The sequence below is a fragment of the Phoca vitulina genome, unplaced genomic scaffold (assembly GCF_004348235.1).
Source record: "Phoca vitulina isolate PV1807 unplaced genomic scaffold, GSC_HSeal_1.0 scaffold44, whole genome shotgun sequence".
NCBI lineage: Eukaryota > Metazoa > Chordata > Mammalia > Carnivora > Phocidae > Phoca > Phoca vitulina.
This window is the reverse complement of record NW_022589747.1, coordinates 934,677-949,845: the sequence shown is the minus strand read 5'-3', so window position 1 is coordinate 949,845 and position 15,169 is coordinate 934,677.

Here is a 15,169-nt window from a genome sequence, read left to right as displayed (position 1 = left end):
CGAGCGCCGAGCCGAGGGGCCGCGTGACCTCGGCGCCCGCCGCGCCCCGAGCCTCAGTTTCCCCGCCGCCGGGCGGCGCAGCCCGCTGGGCCGTCTCTTGGGGCGTGGAAAACGCAGGAATCCTGCGCTGTGCCCTGGGGCGGGGTAGGGGGCTCCATCCTGCCGAACGTGTGACCCCTCCCCCCCAAGTAAGAGCAGGCCCCTGGGCTCTAGAAGAGCCGGGGGGTGGCACCCCGGGGCCTGCGGCTCGCCCTCCCGCCCCCGGCGCCCCCACGCGGGGCCCTCGCGCCCTGGTCCTGCGAACCCCGTGAACGAGTGCGGGGGCGCGCGGCGTGGGACCTCACCTCCCGGCCGCCGGACATACCGACGGACAAGTCGGGCCAGAGTCCTGGCTGGCGGCGAAGCTGTGGGTGCAGGGATGGGGCGGGAGGCGCAAGGAAAGGGACACTGAGTTTGCCCTACGGGGCTGGGGGGGACCTGGAAACCGAAGTGAGGGCGGGCTGTATGCTTCCAACAGGGGACAGTTGTAGGTGCGGTGGCGTCCACGCGTGCGTGGGTCCCACCCAGCGCCTCCCGTCCCGCGGCTCGTGCTCATTCACTCCAAGGGCAGGGGCTCTGTGCAGCGCTTCAACCGCATGGCCTTCCTTGGCACTCACAGTGGCCCCTGGGCTGGGTGCCTCTGTCCGCCCTTACACACCAGGAAGGGGGTAAGCAGCTGGCCCCAGGAGGCTTGCAGAGAGGTAAGGATTCTGGGCAAAAGCCCTGACCCTTCCGGTAGCCCACGCTACTTCTTGTCCACCCCTCCATATGCATGGAGCGGGACCTAGGGGTCCCCTAAAGCCACAGAGACCAGAGAGCAGGAGGCTAGCCCCTCTGCAGGAGGTCCTTCCCAGGTGACCTCCAGACACCAGGATTTAGCTGGTGTGGCCCAGGTGTGGGTCTGTTTTTCAGGCACTCCAGGGATTTCAGTAGGCTCGCCATGTGTTGTTATATGGGCTCAAGGTCTAGAATGTGAGGCATTAGTATTAGTCGGGCCACGTGAGGTGGCCGTTTTTATACAGGACACATCGTGGTCACCCGTCAGCTCTGATAGGTATAGAGGTGGCACCTCGTGGTCGGCCTGGCCAGGAGCCCTCACTGTTCCATCCCCAACAGCTCACATCAGCACACGCTTGGTGGCCACCCGGTCCCTCCTCCTGGACAGGCCTCCCCATGCAGGGCACCTCCTCTGTGAAGCCTTCCTGACTCCCCAACCACCCCAGTTCCCAGTCCCCCTAGTACCCGGTGCTCTATCTGCTCACCTGGTCACTTGTCCCCATCCCCACTTAGAACTGGCAGCCCCTGGGGCCGCAGGGGTGTGGGGGACTGGAACTCGCTTGCCCCACCTCTGTTTTTGGCTGACCTGGCAAAGTGCCTGTCTTCCTCATCTTGTCCCCACCTGTCCCCAGTGGTAGCAAAGTCTGCATGCTCTTTCAAGCATCGAGGATCAAGCATAGACTCTCTTCTTAAATAGGTATTTTCCTGTCCTAATGATATTATGGAAGGAAAGCGGAGTACTGTCCAAAAATTGGGCAAGCCACCTGAGAAGGAAGGTATGACAAGGTGTCCTGGGGCCAAGGTCGCAGGTCGACAGCGCCCTCCGCCCTCGCCAGCACGTGCACAGGGAGGGATTGGCATCCACCTCTTTCACCGAGATGGGAGGTGCCAGGCCTCCAGTGGGAGCCTCCCACTGCACCCCCGTGGCGTGGGGTGAGGGTGCTGCTGTCCGAAGCGTGGCTGGGGCTGTTGCTGCATTCATCTTCTCAGCTCCTGTCTGCTGCGTTTAAAGGATAAGGCCTCAAGTGGGCAGTTTGCCACCAGGGATGATGGGCAAGCCTTCCGAGAGACAGTGCCCACGCCCCATGCTCTCGAAAGTGTCATCGGTTGAACCATGTCCCCCCAAAATTCATGTGCTGAAGTCCTGACCCCCGGTACCTCAGAATGTGACCTCCTGTGGGACTAAGGTCACTGCGGACATCATTAGGATGAGGCCACCCTAGAGTAGAGTGGGTCCTAATCCAATATAAGTGGTGTCCTTATGCAAAGGGGACATTTGGAGGAGAGAAAGCCTGAAGGTGGAGACACCTGGTAAGCCAAGGAGCCGCAGGAAGGTGGGAGGCTCCTCCCCCAGCGCCCCCCGCCCCTCCCCAGGGATCGGGGCCCTGAGACCCCGCGATCCCAGCCTTCCGGTCTGCACAGCTGTGACAAGGCGTGTCTGCTGTCCAAGCTCGGGCTCTGGTGCTTCGGAAGGACGGCCCCGGCCGGCCAGCACCCCGGCGTAGGGTCTACCCTGGAGAACGCTGCCTCTCACAGAGCGTCAATACCGACCAACAACAAAGGGGTGCGCAGAGCGCAGAGCGCAGACCGAGACGGGAAGTTCTGCTCTGTCCGGAAGCACCACCTCCCCGTGGGAGGTGAGCAGATGGAGGGGAGCCGTCGTGGTCACTCTGTCCTGCTGGTCTGGGAAGAAGCCATCAGGAATCGCCTCATCTGAGACAGGAATGCAGGCCTCCCGAAGCGGTATCCCTTGGCCTTTTCATCGATCACACAACTCTCTCTTTGCATTCGAGGCTCCCAGCTGCTGAGGCCTCGTCCTTCAGAGAAACCCTGGAATTGCCCTGGATCGCGGGTGTGGCGTGGTGTGGCGGGGGCCCGGCCCGGGATACAGCCCAGCATCGTGGGGTTTCACGGCTAAGCGCGCAGACGCGTGCCACCCCTCCCAGCTGTGTGACTTTGGGCAGGTGCTCACCCTCTCTGTGCCTCATCTCCTCCACGAATCAGGGCTGTAACGGCGCCTGGCCCACAGGGTTACCGTGCGGAGAGAGGCCCAAATGCACACGGAGGCTGCACTTAGCACAGGGACAGCTGCTGTTGTGCGTGTTCTGTGCATGCAGGACCGGGCGAGCGTCATGCTAACTCTGTGAGCTGAAGGTGTGAACGTCAGGCCCTCCGGACAGAGGCCGCAACCGCCGGGGAAGTCGCCATAAGCCAGCTTCCGTCTGGGGGCGCTCGCCGAGCTCCTGGGACTTCTGCCAGAGACGCAGCTTCCAAACGAGTGTTTCTCCCGGGCTCCCACTCTGTATTTGGGGTGAAATTTCCCCTGTGGGTCTGTTGGAAACCCTGTGGAAATACAGGCCGCTCGGGGAAGAGGCGGTTGGTCCTCAACAGGGAAGTGCATTCAGGAAAGCTGATTTTGCCAAAGCTGTCTCTAGGAATTGAAGGGTCCCAGGAGAACCCTGACATGGGGGCTCAGCCTCCTCCTGTCCCCTGGTGGCTGGATGTGGCATTTGCCCCACAAGTGCCTTTCTCAGATACATCCTGCTGGGCTGGCTGCTGGGGGGCGTGCAGTGTGGACGGTGATTGGAAACGGTCGCAGGGGACTGTTCGGGACTCCTCCAGGGAGAACGGGACAGGACTCCAGCTCAGCTCCCTTAACCCGAAAGTTGGAGGCCACAGCTGCTTACCTCACTGGAGGCCGGGATGGCTGAACCAGGACCACCCTGGGCAGCGAGGGGCCGCACCCTCCCACCCACAGCAGGACGCTGACCAGTCTGGCTGAGGCCACCGGGGCGCGTGGCCCAGGAGGCTGAAAACGAGAGTGAGAGGGCCCTCCAGCTAAACCAGGGGCCGTAGCTGGACGGGCAGGTGGGTGATCACCAAGCCACACAGCAGAAGTGGCAGGACGGGAGCCGCTCATCTGTCCCTTCACACATCGCTGTCCCCATACCTTGATGGCTAGGAAGACCAACTGGGGCTTCGGGGCCAGCTCTGCCACCTTCCTGCGCCTGGCCCTGGGCTCGAGGCTCCCAGGGACTTGGCTTCCTCACCTCCGTGCCAGGGTCTCAGGCCAGCCCAGAGCGACAGGCACTAGATTACACCGACTGCATTCCTGTCTGCAGGGACGCCTGGCTGGCAGGAGGAGGTTTTCGTGATCGAGGCAATCTTGTTGTCACCAGGATTCGGCCCCAAGCACAGCAGGACCCCTGGCCAGTGGGAGAGGCCGGGGCCAGCGCAGGAATCCCACAGATAAATATGTGCTCAAAACCGTGGCCAGTGCTCCCACAGAAAGCAGCCACAGGACGTGCCCTCTGTGGGGGGCAGAGTGGGGCACCTGAGCCCCCAGAAGGGTGAGCTCTTGGAGGCAGTGGGCAGAAATAGTACTTTGAGCTCTGGAGACCCTGACAACAAATCTGGACACAGGGCCGTGGGCGCTGGCCTCTTTTCCCCGGAGCCAGGGGTCCTGTGAGGTCTGTGTCCTCCTCCCTCCCCCCCCCCGAGACAAGTGGCCTCAAAGGAGTGGATGCTGGCTGTGGGCCGGGCAGGAGGGTCTAATGAGCCCAGGGGTGAGGCTGTGATGGAGGTGAGCAAGGGCAGGGTGGAAGGTTCTTGATGACCCCAGGATGGTGGACACCAACCACCGGCTAGCTGGAGGGGTCGAATCCCTGGAGGGAGGTCGGAGTGGACTCTCTCAGAGGGAGACGCACCTCATTCGAGCCCATCCACGTCCACTCGGGACTTCTAAGGAAGAGGCTTCCTCCCAGATGTGACCACGCCTCCCTCAAGAGGCCGAACCAAGTGTATCCCCTGCCGGTTCCTCTAAACCACACTGCCTTCTACTAAATCCAAAAGGCGTTACATTCCGGGCAGGCATTTTCCGAGAAGGAGGGGACTCTCCGCCTGGCGGTGGGCGTGCAAGGACGCGTGCCCTCCTCGGGCAGTGGCTCCGTCCCTGCCAGGCTCCCGGGGCCCGGATGGGTTTTCGCTTGTCCCTGGTTATCCCGGGGATGACAAAGGACTCCATGAATGCTGCCAATATCTGTCACGTGTGCCTTGAAGCCTGAGTGTGGCTTCGAGGGACAGCAATCCTCGACTCCTGGGTCACGGAGGCTGGGAGGTGCCGGGCAGGTGCAGTCGGGGGAGTCGGGTCTCGCCCTGAGCATCGTCCGAGAGCAGAGTTAGAACACAGATGCAGCTCCAGCACCTGCTGGTGGATGTAGAACCACGTCCCCGCTGTTCTCTCAGGAAGGACGCTGCGTGGTCCTACTGGGGATCGGTGGTGAAGGGGGCTGCACCTGAAAGCCCACTCTGTTCCTGGACCCAAGCCAGGCCATGGGGACACAGGCAGCGTGCCGCCGGAGGGGATGGGGCCATCAGCGAGGACGAGGGCCTCCCACCCTGGAGGCAGGGCTGGTGTGCCCCTGAACAGAGCGGGGTCCTCTGGTTGAATGAGGACAAGGACAAGATCTTCTACGAATTCAACTTAATGCCGGTCAGTGTGGTCACTGGGGACATTCAGGGTCCTTGCAGTTCACAAAACAATGCTGTAGTATTCGGTCTCCTGGGGACCACCCCCGGCGGGGACAAAAGGCCACCGGAGAGGCGCGCTTTCGGCCTTGCCCAAAGCCTCCTGACTCGGCTATTTATAGTGACACGGGACCAGGCAGTGGGCATTAAGTGGATTTGTGTCAACGCTCCTGGGGGCCCGGGGCTGAAGGTGGGGAGGCGGGAGGCAGGCCGGCAGGCTCCCCTGAACCGCGCCCAGTGAACACTGAGAATAAGGCCTGCTCGGGAGAGCCCAATGCAGAGTTGCCTCTGACAGCTGCGCCCCCCCAAAGGCAGGGAAGCTTCAGCCGGAGGATTTGCTCTAAAAATAACATCGCTGGCTTGTGGGTAGAGAATTTGACCCAATTAGAGATTACCAGTTTCAGGAATTACTGGAAAAGAAATCTCATTAAATAGGTTAAATATAGGAGCCAGAGGCTGAGAAGGCCATCTGGGATTCGCAGGAAAACCAAACCCGACGCAGGGGTGCGGTGCGCTCTGTGGCTGCCGTGCGAGGAGGGTGCCCGGCACGGACACCCGCGGGCGCGCACGCCGGGGGCGGGGGCGGGGCGGAGCGGCGGCTTCTGCTGCCGGGAGCGGGGCTCAGCCGCTCCCTATCCCCTCCACCGCAGCCCGGGACCCTCCCTTGCGCCCCCGCCCACCCCCCTCCAGTCCGCCTCCCGGGCGCAGGGACCCGAAGGAGCCTCCTCCCGCGCCCGCACAGGGGGCAGGCGGTCCTCCATCCAGGCCCGCGGTTTCCTGCCAGGACCGGGGACCGCCCTCCCTCCCGCCACCCAGTCGCCTGCTCCATTTCCCTAAAACGTAGAGGAAGGGAGGGTCTTATCCATCCCTTGCTCTAAAAAGAAAAAAGCTTCCTTCTGCCTCAGAGCTTCCCCAGGCATGTTTTGGCAGCGCTCCGGTCCTCGGGAAAACCCTCAGGAAAGCTAGGCTGTGTCCCATGCACTGGGGAGATGCCCTGGGCAAGACCCCACTGACCTCGGTTTCACACAGTCTGCCAGTGACTTGACCAGAACACCTGCTGGCACTGAGTATCGTGAGGGCGCTCTGCACAAGTCTGGGCAGGCCAGCACCCCTGCCCTGCACTTCTGCCCAGCACCGGTGCCCTGCACCCCTGCTCTGAACTCCAGCCCTCTGCACTTACCCAGCACCCCCGCCCTGCACCCCTGCCTTGCACCTCCTGCCCTGCACCCCTGCCCAGGACCCCTACCCTGCACACTTGCCCAGCACCCCTGCCCTGCACCCCTACCCTCTGCATTTACCCAGCACCCCTTCTCAGCACCCCCTGCCCAGCACCCCTGCCCCACGCCCCTGCCAGCTGCCCCCAGCCCTCCTGGTGATTCTTTAACTGTTCCCGGACATCCCTGCGTGGCCAGGGATCAAACCACCCCTGCCTTGCAGAGTTCTGCCCATTGCAGTGGCCAGAGGGTTGGAAGCCAGAGCCTCGGGGCTCATTCACGCACGTCTGTGACAGGTGCTGGCCCAAGTTGTGTTCCGTGTTGCAGCAGGAGTGACACAACACGGAGAAGTGTCCCCTGTGCCCTGGGTCATTCCCAGGTCACCTCTGTCCACGTGCCCGAGAAGACAGCCCAGCGGCCCCAGCCTCCTACTCGGGGTCGACCATTGAAGGGGAAGGTGCCCACTGCACATGCACTTGGGCTCTCAGCCAAGAGCCTTCCGGGCCCTGCCGGGGCCAAGAGCTCACTCCTGGGGCAGTCACTGCTCCCAGAGCCCCAGCCCGGGGCCCCGTGTCCACCCTGAGGTAAGGGGGGTGTCACCGGGGCCCCTCCACACTCCCTCTGCCCCACGGCTCTTCAGTGTCTGTCTTTGCGGCGGGTGAGCAGGACCCCCCCAGAACTCATGTCCGCCTGGAACCTCAGAATGTAACTACTTGGAATAAGGTCTTGGCAGGCGAAAGTAGTTAAGGGCCTCGAGTTGCCAGCATCCTGCGTTCAGGGTGGGCCCCGAGTCCAGGGACAGGTGTCCTTGGAGGAGGAGGAGAAGACACAGAGGGAAGCAGCCCGAGGGGACAGGACAGAGGCTACAGGCACCATGCCACAGGCCCCAGGCCGGCCGGCACCACGCACGCAGCAAGGGGTGGGGAGGGGTCCCCGGGCAGTGGCCCTGCCACACCTGGATCGGGACCTCTGGCCGCCAGGTGGTGGGAGAACGGACTTGCATGGTTGAACAGCCACCTGCTCTGGAGGTCTTTTCCACAGCAGCCCAGGACACTCTTGGAGTCTCGAGTGACAATTACTTAGTTTCATCCGTGCCCCTCCCTTGTGAGCTCCTGAGCACAGAGACCTCTTCTTACTCACTTTTATACAAGTCCCACTCCCTTGGCCCCAGGGCTCAGCTCCCGGCACCGGGCGAATGCTCATGGATTAAGGTGCATTGAGTCTCACAACGTTGAGGGTCCAGCGTTTCGAGGGTCCACAGCCACTGAGTCAGGGCGAGTGACTCAATCACCCGTGGTCCTCGGAGCCCAACGAGGGGGCCCTGCCCTCGACGACGTGCCGAAGACCCGGGAACTGCGGCAAAGCTCCTGGAATGGCAACAGAGCGTGAAGCCCTGTGTCCACGGGTCTCTGCTGGGTGAGAATATGGATGTTTTCCTTCCTCCTATACGAGTTCCTGGTTTACAAAAGCATTACGATAAATTTTTATAATCAGAAAACTGTAATTTACTACGAGGCGGTTTGGTCGAAATCTAGCACATTGCAGGTTTGTTGTGAGGACCGGTGAATAAATCGACGGACAGGGAAGGAGTCTGGCCACCGCAAGGCGAAGACAAACATACACTATGACTGTAAAAATATTTCTTTTGAGGTCAAGGCGAGTGGCAAACAGAGAGGAAAGCAGGCCAGTTCTGGTGTTTACCCAGTGCACGTTATGGAGCCCTGCTCCCGGCGTGCCGGGGGAGTCCGGTCAACGCGCCTTTCCTCCGATGAGACCTTGTTTGACGAGACACAGGTGGGCCTTCCTTCGCCCCCAGACAGTCACGTGACCTCCCACCAGCTCCACTCCCTGTGCCTCTGGAATAACCGCTTCGTTACGGCGCGTGAATTAAAGTCCCCAAGGAGACAGTTGGGATGCCAAGAAGTCATCACGGGAGGGGGATCAAAACCCCAAGGAGGCATCACTGTCCCCCCCGGGGGGGTCACATCAGGCCACGGGCACGGGTGCGTGTCTCATCTCCCGCACACGGCTATGGGGCACCAAGGGGTAACGGCGTGCGGCCCCCAGCCCCCTGCACGCACACCTACACCTGTGAGCCTGCCAGGCCACCAGGCACACCTTGATGTGGGCAGTGGTTACCAGGGCGGGGGCACGATCCGCTTGGCAAACACCCACGGAGCTCAGGGTCTGGCCTTGCACACTCCACGGGTTTGGTTCTGCCGTGGACCTTCCCAGAGCAAGCCCTTCACCTGTGCAGGGAGCGCTCGGCCACCCCCTCACGCCTGGACTCGACATGGTCATCTGAAAGAAGGAGGCGTCCTCGCTGACGGGGGCCCGACCACTGTGGACGGCCCTGAGAGCTGTCCTCCACCTCCCCGGCTTCCTTCCTGCCGGCTGGGAGAACGGGGCCCCTAGCCACAGCGCCCCGGGGGGAAATTCGCTCCCTGTCAATGCTGGAGCCAGCCCCTGACGACCCCCCTTCGGGAAATTATGTGTGAAGGCTTGGGGATTGTTCTAGAATAACAGGCACCAGGATCAGTTGCAACACAGGAGCCCTGCTGGGTGCTAGTTGTTAACAGTCCGTGAAAGAACCCAAGGGGACGGCGAGGGGTATGGGGACAGCCTGGTCTCAGATGACTCCGAGCCCTTAGTGAGTGGCCCCCGGCCTGCCCTTCCTCACGGAGGGTGACACAGTAAAGGCGTGTCCTGAACCCGGGTCGCGGGGACCCACGTGCTCGGGACGCGGCACCTGGAGCTTTCACTGAAGTGCTTCCATCAGCGACGACCTCCCTGCCCTTTCCTGCATGTTTGACATGGGCAGTCAGGGAAGGGACGCAGGCCCCTGGGGGCCAGCTTCTCAGGTGGCCCTGGGTGTCCTCAGACGGACGCAAGCCGGCCTGCGTCCACACGAACGGCAGAAGGGAGACAACGGCGGAGGCTGACGTCAGCGGGAGAAGCAAACGTGGCTTTGCAGCCTGAGGGACCTGGGATGTCGTGAGGATCACACAGGGAGCGCAAACCGGCGGTGAGCGCGTTTTCCAAGGAATCAAAGGTGTCGCTAGAAAGTGAGCAGGCGGCTGAGCTGTTGAAGGCACTGCATCTTAGGGGGGCCGGACGCAAGCAGGGCCACCGACGGCGGAACCACAGGGGACCGAGAGCAGGCCTTTCAAAGGACAATGACGAGAAGCCCCAACCAAGATGACCTTTAATACGACAAGCGCTGGGGAGACTGGAGACGCTCACACACAGGGACAGACGCTCTGACTCACCGGGGAGATCCGGGTCTGGGTCGGCTCAGCTCGGACGCAGACCAAGAAGACAGAGGCTGATCCCCACGGACCCACACACCGCAGCCCCCGAACAGGGTGCCGGCAGATTTGGGGTCTGCTGAGGGCCCCTTCTGGGCCGCCACCTCCACCCTGGGTAAGAACAGGTGACACTGGCTCTCGGGGGCCCCTCCTGCTAGGGCGCTGACCCCATCGAGGGGCCCCACCTCCTGACACCAGCTCGCTGGGGGTCCCCTTTCAACACATGAATTTGGGGGAGGGACACAAGCATTCAGTCCATACAATGTAATCACCCTAAGCTTACCCACAGAGAGGGGATCCAAATATGTGAAATAAGAGTTGACAGAACTACCAGGAGAGATCGAGGAACTTATCATCCACCTGCCGATCCACCTGTTTCCATTATCAAGGTGACAGGAAGTCTGTAAAGATAGAGGAGGTTTGAACAACACCGTGAACAGTCCTGTTTGATTCCTTATACATGGTTCTGGGCACACACGCCCCATTGGCAAAAACCCAACATAGAGCAAACCTCAATGATCCCAGACCGGTCATCCAGCCCCAATAAAATGAAAACAGATGCAAATAGAAAAAGGTTGTTAAGATGTCCCCAAATGTCTAAGTAACTCACGACTCAAAACGAAATAACAGAAACAATTAAAATACTTAAAATAATAATAAATACATAAATAATAAAAAATACTGCCTACCGACACCTCAGAGATATGGTGGACACAGTATTTAATGGGAAATTGAGGCTGAAAATAAAAAGCTGAGAACTCCACTTCAGAGGCTGGATACAGAACTACAGAATAGGGGGGCCTGGGGGGCGCAGTCGGTTAAGCCTCCAACTCTCGGTTTCAGCTCAGGTCATGATCTCAGGTCTTGGGATCGAGCCCCCCATCAGGCTCTGTGCTCAGCGTGGAGTCTGCTTCGGTTTCTCTCTCTCCCTCCCCCTCGGGCCCTCCCCCCCAAGATAAATAAATCTTTTTTTAAAAAAAGAACTATAGCATAAACTCAAAAGAAAGTCTAAAATTAAATAGAAAGCAAGTACTCAATCTTAAGAATCAACAAAGCCAAATGAGTTCTTTAAAAAGACCACTAAACACTGAGAATCCTTTGCAGAGATGAACAGTCTTTAAGGGGCCATCAGGAATGTAAAAAAGGCCCTAATCACAGAAACCGCAGCTCAGAGAAAATTAAGATTCTACCAGGAGTAAATTAGTGCCAGTAGATTTGAAAGCACACCAAACCGGTCCTGGAAAGATGTGACCTGCAGACCTCTCCCGAGGAAACAAGCATCACTGGCGTTGAGCCAATGGCTGGGTCGGTAGCTGAGGGGCCAGGAGGCCAGGGACGTGGGCGGTCAGCCCCCCCTAGACTCACACACTCTTCCAGACCACAAAGAGGACACGCCAGTTTCTTCTGTGGGCTCTTCTGCCTGCCAAGATGAGCAAAATCTGCTAATATCATTCTCCAAATAAACAGATTAATAAGGGGAAAACCATATGATCATCTTAATTAATACAGCAAGAGCTTTTGATAAAATTCATCACACATTCACAATCAACCTAATTAAACACAAATGGAAGGAAACATCCTAACCTGGTAATGTGCGCCTAACAAAAATGTTCAGAAACCATTATTCTTTATGATAAAATCTTAGAAACACTTTCTTTGAAAATCAGGAAGAACACAAGGAATGCTGTCTCATAGCTTACATTCAGAATTTACTGGAGGTCCTTGCAAAGTGTAATGAATAGAAAACAACTCTGAAAAACAGACGTCTGAAGCACTGGAAAATTGTAAGGAACCAGACTGTTATTCTTTGAATATTATCTGATATTCCACAAAGAAAATACAGTAATTTCTAGACCTAAATTACTGGAAGTGATCAGCCTATAATAATATGACTGGATAAATGATCGACCTAAAAATGTAACAATATATTTATTCTGTCTCTGAAACGGAGAGACAAAAGTTTCCAAATGAGCCCATTTACAATAAAAGCAAAAATTAAAAAGGACTAAATCTAACAAAAGAGGCATGAGTCCCGCAAGGAAAAATTACGAAACTTTATGGAAATTTCTGAGAACCCAAATGAATGGAAACAGATATGCTACATGCGTGGGTAAGAAAAACCCACACCCAATGTCCATTCTCCCCAAATTAGCCTATAAACCTATTGCAATGCCAATGAAAGTCCCAACGAGTTTTTAAAAATAAATTGGCGAGCTGATTCTAAATTTCATGCGAGGACAGAGCACGACGGGGAGCTGAGATGCTCCAGACGAAGATGGGGCAACGAGGCGCGGGAAGGAACAATGTGACCTAGAAACAGACCCACGTGACTACGGAAGCCAGTCATGTGACAAAGGCAGCGTGATTGATCGCTAGGAAAACGGTAGATATTTAATAACTAACACATTCAGTATCAATAACTAAGATATTCAATAGCTAGGAAATAAAAAATTGGTTCTTATGCTGTCTACAGCACCCCCAAAACTCAGTCTCTTTAGAATAAAGATGAACATGAAAGGCAATGTTTTAGCCCTTTTTAAAGAACATCAAGGAGGGCGCCTGGGTGGCTCAGTCATTAAGCGTCTGCCTTCGGCTCAGGTTAAAATCTCAGGGTCCTGGGATCGAGCCCCGAGTCGGGCTCCCTGCTCAGCGGGAAGCCTGCTTCTCCCTCTGCCTCTGTCCCTCCCCCTGCTCTTGTGCTCTTGTGCGCTCTCTCTCTCTCATAAATAAAAAAATCTTAACAAGGAAAAAAGAAAAGAAAATCATTACAGTTTCACGCCACAGCATGGGTGCGTCAGAAGAATGATGACACCATTTTCACACAACTTGAAAACAAGTCCATTGAGACTATATAGTATTTAGAGGGATGCACACACATGTGAGAAACAACAAAACAACCTATTTCACAAGATCGGGGGTGGGGGAAGCAAGGGGCAGCAAAGTTCAGGCTGTCCCTCGTTCGCAGACAACCTGCTCACTGCTTTTATCTGTGGTCACGCAGAGAGCCTTCCACGTGTGTATGTGTGTGTATGTGTTGCTGAATTATGTAAGCGGGAGTTTCATCCCCAGTTCCGTGCTGTAAGTCAGTGCCTGGGAAACTCGCACCTGCCCCACGTGCCCCGGAGGGTCACCCTCTGCCAGCCCACTTTCTGGTTTAGTAGGTCTGGGCAGGGGCCAGAGAGCGAATTTTAACCAATTTCCCAGAGCTGCCAGTGTATATGTCTTTCTGCCCGAGGACCCTGTGCGTCTATGCTTCCTCAACCAGACTATTAAATAAAAGGACTGACCTCTGGACAGTTGGGAAAATATTTTTCATCCTTAAAATATGCATTTGCTGTTGTCTGAACAGGAGTAGAAATTAAGCACCTTACCTGCCAGACAAGGCGTGTTCTAGATATACAATGATGGAAGCATCGCGATGTCGAGGGGGCTGTGCGTTTCCTGTCCGCTGACCAGCACACAGCGTGGCCGCCAGGGCGCAGAGGACCCAGCTGACCCCACTGCACCCAGCACAGCGGGGCGGGAGCCAGAGCAAGAATTTCTGTGTTGCCCAAACGCGCTTGCTCACCTTGAAGTCTTCAGGAAGAGGTACGGAAGGACACGCACAGGTCTCCCCCGTTTCTAGGTCAGACCTTCGTACAAGTAGAAAGAGAAAGCTCTCGGCACATCTACAGCCATAAAATTATTAATGGCACGACGGGCTCTCGTGAACGCATGGTAAGTGGGGAAACGTAAAGGTCAGACGTGTGCGTTCAGGGCGACTCTGGGCATGTGGAAAAACCTTCCCTGTACGGGAGTTACAGCTCCCTGCATCCACGGTCGCACTGTCTACGGTGGCTGGATCCCGATCCCCACCCAGCGCGTCCTCCCCAGGATCCCCGAGCGAGGACAGGCAAGGACACTGAAGTGCAAGGGGTCTGCCCGCGGTCCCGCAGCAGCAGTCAGGGCCCCATCCTGCACCAGCCCCTTCCTGATTTAGGGAACTGGGAAGAAGGAAGCACGGAGGGAGAACTTGCCCGGCGCAGAGGGCAGTGACGGATGCTCCCGCTGCACCCAGCTGGCTCAGCCCCGCCCGCGCTCCGGCACTGCTGAGGGGGCCTTTCTCTGGGCCAGATCGCGGAGAGCCGGGTAGGGGCCCCTCGGCCTCCTGGCCTTGCGCAGGGGTCCTTCACACGGGAGCAGCACTTTGCAGGGGGCCCCTGCCCCAGAGACCCACACTCAATCATTTCAGGGTGGGGGATCGTTAGCTCCACTTTGGGGTCGGGAGTTGAGGCTGGGGGATGCAGCCTGGCCCCGGCTATGCGGGCAGTGAGAGACCATGTTCCCAGTGAGGGCCGGCAGCAGCACACGCCACGAGCACACGCGCATTCTGACTGGTACCCGTGTGCACACATCTCAGACAGGACACACGGTGCACGCACACCCAGTGCGGGCCTTCCCCCCGGCCCAGGTGCGTCTCTGGCAGGCACACACACACGCACATGGGTACACACATTCCCAAACACGGGCACACATGTTCACGCGGGCCCACGTGTGCACCCAGGTATGCACGTGCATGCATGCACACCCAAGCACAAGCACGCACACACGTGCACACACACGTGGGCCGGGCCAGCACCGGGAGCAGGACGGCCCAGAAGCCACACCCCTCATGCACCCGCATTCCCTAGAAGGCCACCCGCTGCACCTTAACAGGCCTTCAATCTGTGCTACGCTTCTGTCCCTGCTCCCACCCGGAGGTGGGTGCTCCGGCTGTCACCTCTCTGTTGCTCAGTCTTCCCGGGTTCTGGGGAACTCATCCCCAGGGCTCTCCTGGGCTCTCCCGGCCCCACGGCCACTGCCATCCCGTGATGTGCTGCCTCCCGTCCTTGCGTTCACTCCCGTGAGGGGCCGTGCGGTCCCACTGCTGTGGAGTGCAGGTTCCCTCTACCTGACACCCTCCTGCACCTGCCTGGGCACCAGCCCCTCCCCTCAGCCCGGGTGCCCCTGCGACGGCCGATTCAGGGGTGGCCGATGACAGGAGTCTCCGTGTCTAGGAGAACGGGGACGGAAACAGCATGAGAAGGAGCATGACCCTGGCGATCCGCTTTCCCACACAGGTGTCGGCTGCGTGGCCAGGACGAGTCACATCGTGTGCGTGGGGCCTCAGCTCCCCCCACCCCGTGCATGAGGGTGACCATGCTGCCGTAGGGCTACGTGCGGCCCCTGCACACGGGACTTGGCAGGCAGGCGTCGTCCAGAGACGGGCACACGCACGCCCCGCCCCCCACAGCTCTCCAGCTCCCTGACCTGTCCCCAAGGCCG